This window comes from Hypomesus transpacificus, chromosome 17 (genome assembly GCF_021917145.1).
Source record: "Hypomesus transpacificus isolate Combined female chromosome 17, fHypTra1, whole genome shotgun sequence".
Taxonomy (NCBI): domain Eukaryota; kingdom Metazoa; phylum Chordata; class Actinopteri; order Osmeriformes; family Osmeridae; genus Hypomesus; species Hypomesus transpacificus.
Genome location: NC_061076.1, coordinates 17,169,938 through 17,175,173, shown reverse-complemented (window position 1 = coordinate 17,175,173; position 5,236 = coordinate 17,169,938).

The window sequence follows — 5,236 nt, the reverse complement described above, 5'->3', positions numbered from 1 at the left end:
TCCCCACACACTCACTACCTCCCCACACCCTCACTACCTCCCCACACACTCACTACCTCCTCACACCCTCACTACCTCCCCACACACTCACTACCTCCTCACACACTCACTACCTCTCCACACACTCACTACCTCCCCACACACTCACTACCTCCCCACACACTCACTACCTCCCAACACCCTCACTACCTCCCCACACACTCACTACCTCCTCACACACTCACTACCTCCCCACACACTCACTACCTCCCCACACCCTCACTACCTCCCCACACACTCACTACCTCCTCACACACTCACTACCTCCTCACACACTCACTACCTCCCCACACACTCACTACCTCCCCACACCCTCACTACCTCTCCACACACTCACTACCTCCCAACACCCTCACTACCTCCCCACGACCTCACTACCTCCCCACACCCTCACTACCTCCCCACACCCTCACTACCTCCCCACACACTCACTACCTCCCCACACCCTCACTACCTCCCCACACACTCACTACCTCCCCACACACTCACTACCTCCCCACACCCTCACTACCTCCCCACACACTCACTACCTCCCAACACCCACACTACCTCCCAACACCCTCACTACCTCCCCACACACTCACTACCTCCCCACACACTCACTACCTCCCCACACCCTCACTACCTCCCCACACACTCACTACCTCCCCACACACACACACACACTCCCAGGTTCTTACAGTGCTAAGTCGTGGGTACTGTGGAGTTGTCATGCTGTCCAGGCAGCAGTCTGGTTCCAGTTAGAGAGCTCAGCTCTGCCAGACTGGACTGCAGGATGGGGGGCGTTCAAAACACAGCATTCCAGTCTCTACAATGTTGGTTCTGTGAGCATCGAAAACACAGCACCCAATACAACACGCGCTTTAAGTAGTTTGTATGTGTATGTGTGTGCGTTTATGAGTGTGTGATGTATGTGTGCATGCGTGCAAGTGCCTCTGTGTGTTGATGTGTGTGCGTGTGTTTGGGTTTGTGTATGGGTTTGTGTGTGTGTGTGTGAGTCTGGATCGATCTGGATACCCCTCAGCAAGAAAGTTCAGGTTTAATAGGATTAGGATAGATAGCTAGGAACCAGCAGGAGCAGGGCCAAGAATATACTATTGTTGTTACAAATTAAGGTGAGGGAGAGGAGGGGATGAGGGAGAGGAGGGGATGAGGGAGAGGAGGGGGTGAAGGAGAAGGGGAGGTGAAGGAGAACCCTGGAGGAACGCTCCACCTCCTCCACAGCCCTGCAGTCCGAGACGGGGAGGAGGTGGACAGGAGCTCCAGGCTGACACCAACCCTGCTGGTCCCCCTGCTGGTCCAGAGGCTCCACCTGCTGGTCCAGAGGCTCCCCCTGCTGGTCCAGAGGCTCCACCTGCTGGTCCAGAGGCTCCACCTGCTGGTCCAGAGGCTCCCCCTGCTGGTCCAGAGGCTCCCCCTGCTGGTCCAGAGGCTCCACCTGCTGGTCCAGAGGCTCCCCCTGCTGGTTGCTTCAGAGGCTGCAGGGCCAGCTCTCCTCACAGGGAACTGAGCTGGTATGGATGAGGTCAAAGTGTGTTCGTGTGTGTGCATGTGTGTAAGCATTTGTGTGTGAGTGTGAGTGTTTCAGCTCATCTGCTGTTGCTCACACAGGTAGGTGACAAACTCCTTCAAATACAGTGAGTGAGAGTCAGGATTCACTGCAAGTTTGAAATCACATTTATTGTTCAGGAGCTGATTCACATGAACCCTTTAGGTCCTCTACCCTTAAGTACATAACAGCTTCTCTACCCTCCCTCCTCCTCCTAATCATCATCATCACCACCACCACTGTCTTTACTTTACATAAACACACACACACCCCTCAGCAAGTCTGACCAGCTGAAAGGTTCACTCTCACTCACTCAGTCATACACACACACACCCCTCAGCAAGTTTAACAAGCTGAGAGGTACACACACATGCACACACAGAAAAGTGTCTGTGTTACTGTGTGACAGTCCCACAGCTGCCAGGGGCTGTACCTGTCTCCAAGACAACCCTGGCTGGGGGCTGACCATGGTCCCCCCCCCCCCCCTTCTCCAAGACTGTATTTAGTGTCCCAGGATTTAAGGGACAGGACAATCACACTCTGTCTCACACCCAGTCTAACCAGCACCATAGTTTCAGCTTAGAGAAAATAGCTAGACAAGATAGAAATTAAAAAATACTCCTATTTTATACCTTCCTAAAGACTGCAAATACATAAATGCACAGAGCAATAAACACAGGGAGTATAGGAGGCTATCACGACACAGGAAGTAGTTTCACGCGTTGTCTTGGTAACTATCCGTTTACAGAACGGCTGAATGCTCTAGAAGCACATGTAGTTTACATATCTGGGTTCCCAAACAGTGGGGGGGCTGATACCAACAGACGTGCTCGTCATGGCAACTTCCTTGCCACGGTACGGTAACCAGTGCACACACCTTCTTCAGAGAGCAGGGGGGCGGGTCAGAGCCTTGAACTGCCTATCAGACAGTCAACCGCACCTCCTTCTGCCTCTCGTCCAATCAGGTGCCTAGGATCGGCCGTTCCAGAAAGAGCATTTCCCCACGAGTTCAGATTAGCTTGACCAGATGATCACACATATAATAAATATGTTAAGGTGATTTCCACATCTCTGTAGATCGTGGTACAGGGCGGGGCTACTGTAGTTAGCCAGACCATGGGAGGTGTCCCAGGTGAGGAAAACACAGGCTGGACTTCTGACGTGTGTGTCTGTGTGTGTGTGTGTGGGGGGGGGGTGTAAGTGTGTGTGTGGGGGTGTGGGTGTGTGTGTGGGGTGTGGGGGGGGGTGTGTGGGGGTGTAAATGTGTGTGGGGGTGTGGGTGTGGGGTGTGTGGGGGTGTGTGTGGGGGTGTAAGTGTGTGTGTGGTGGTGTAGGAGAGGGGGGGAGGACACTCTTTGGCACATCCTGACAGAGAGGTGGATATGGGAACATCTGGACACTGAACAGAACCTTTCAGTCTGGTGGGTTCTAGACCCGGAGCTACAGCTTACAAGATCTGAGTAGACAGTCTTCCTACCATGGTAGCGGGGTCCTAGCATAGTAGCAGGTCCTAGCATGGTAGCGGGTCTTAGCATGGTAGAGGGTCCTAGCATGGTAGAGGATCCTACCATGGTAGAGGGTCCTAGCATGGTAGAGGGTCCTAGCATGGTAGAGGATCCTACCATGGTAGAGGGTCCTAGCATGGTAGAGGATCCTACCATGGTAGCGGGTCCCAGCATGGTAGAAGATCCTAGCATGGTAGCAGATCCTAGCATGGTAGAGGGTCCTAGCATGGTAGCGGGTCCCAGCATGGTAGAAGATCCTAGCATGGTAGAGGGTCCTAGCATGGTAGAGGATCCTACCATGGTAGCGGGTCCCAGCATGGTAGAAGATCCTAGCATGATAGCAGGTCCTACCATGGTAGAGGGTCCTAGCTTTTACGCTCCTTGAATGCCCCCTGGAGTAACTTAGGTTTCTGACCTAAACCCTCGAACATTATAGGCCTGTACTATCTCCTATGAGATGGCACACACACACACTACACCTGTGGTGTAGCACACATGTCCAAACACACACACACACTTAAGGAGGGCACATAAATACTAGCATGTTGTTGGTCTACTGTCACACGTTTCTGTCTTCTTTAAGACGACTACAATTCATTCTCAAACATTCAAATGTTTGTCAAATAAATAAAAATTTCTTTTTTTCTTGGACACCCAGACAGGGGCCTCTAGGGGGCGCCAGAGAGGCGTCTCAGGCCGGGCCAGCAGGGTCCAGAGTGGCTCCATCCTCTTCCTACAGAGCGTCTGTGGTTTCTCTTCAGCCCTGATCTCAGTCACCTGATCTCTTAGATCAGCCAGCAGGGACCAGGTGACCATGGGGGCCAGGTGACCATGGGGGCCAGGTGACCAGTGGCCAGGTGATCAGGGGGGCCAGGTCACAAGGGGGGCCAGGTCACAAGGGGGGCCAGGTGACCAGGTGCCAGGTGACCGGGGGGACCAGGAGAGGAGCTCTGGGAGACTCACACTGGTTAAGACGTTGTGCTGACATGGCAGGGCTCTGGTGTGTGTGTGTGTGTTTGTGTGAGGTTCAAGGTGCTAATGTGTGTGTGTGAGATGGTCAAGGTGCTTGCGCTACATTCGAGGAAGAGTTTCTCAGGTGACTGAGCCCATCTGTCAAACACTGGAAGGTCACTGGGGGCGTTTCCCTTTAAGGGTGTGCTTCCTCCTTAGGCTCCTCTTCTACCTGCTCTCTAAGCCAATAGAGATTCATCTTTGTCATTGCGTCCATCTTCGATAGGATGGTTAAGTGCTTTGTTAATTCCACATCAAAAAGTGCTGTATCAAAATAAAAAGTGTTTGTGTGTGTTTAAAGTCTGCATCACAGACTGGATACATCATCAGCCGTCTGCTGATCAGGGAGCTGGGCTCCTACAATCCTTATTAAGCACCATCACATATCTGGACGGGGGGGGGGGGGGGGGGACCCACCTTAGAGCTCAATAGGGGAGGGGCTTGACTACCCTATATGGACATGGGGGAGGGGCCATATGCCCTACATGGACAAATGGGAAGAGCTTGTCTGCCCTACGTGGACAGGGGGAGGAGCTTATCTGCCCTCCGTGGACAGGGGGAGGAGCTTATCTGCCCTACGTGGACATGGGGAAGAGCGTATTTACCATATATGAACAGGAGGAGGGGCTTATCTGCCCTACGTGGACAGGGGGAGGAGCTTGTCTGCCCTACGTGGACAGGGGGAGGAGCTTATCTGCCCTCCGTGGACAGGGGGAGGAGCTTATCTGCCCTACGTGGACATGGGGAAGAGCGTATTTACCATATATGAACAGGAGGAGGGGCTTATCTGCCCTACGTGGACAGGGGGAGGAGCTTGTCTGCCCTACGTGGACAGGGGGAGGAGCTTATCTGCCCTCCGTGGACAGGGGGAGGAGCTTGTCTGCCCTACTTGGACATTAGGAGGGGCTTATCTGCCCTATGTGGACAGGGGGAGGAGCTTGTCTGCCCTACGTGGACAGGGGGAGGAGATTTCTGCCCTACATGGACAGGGGGAGGAGCTTGTCTGCCCTACGTGGACAGGGGGAGGGGCTTATCTGCCCCACGTGGACAGGGGGAGGGGCTTGTCCATCCTAGATATTGGGTCCAGGTGAAAAAGTCGATGTATTGTGATCAGATCCACACCAACAAACTT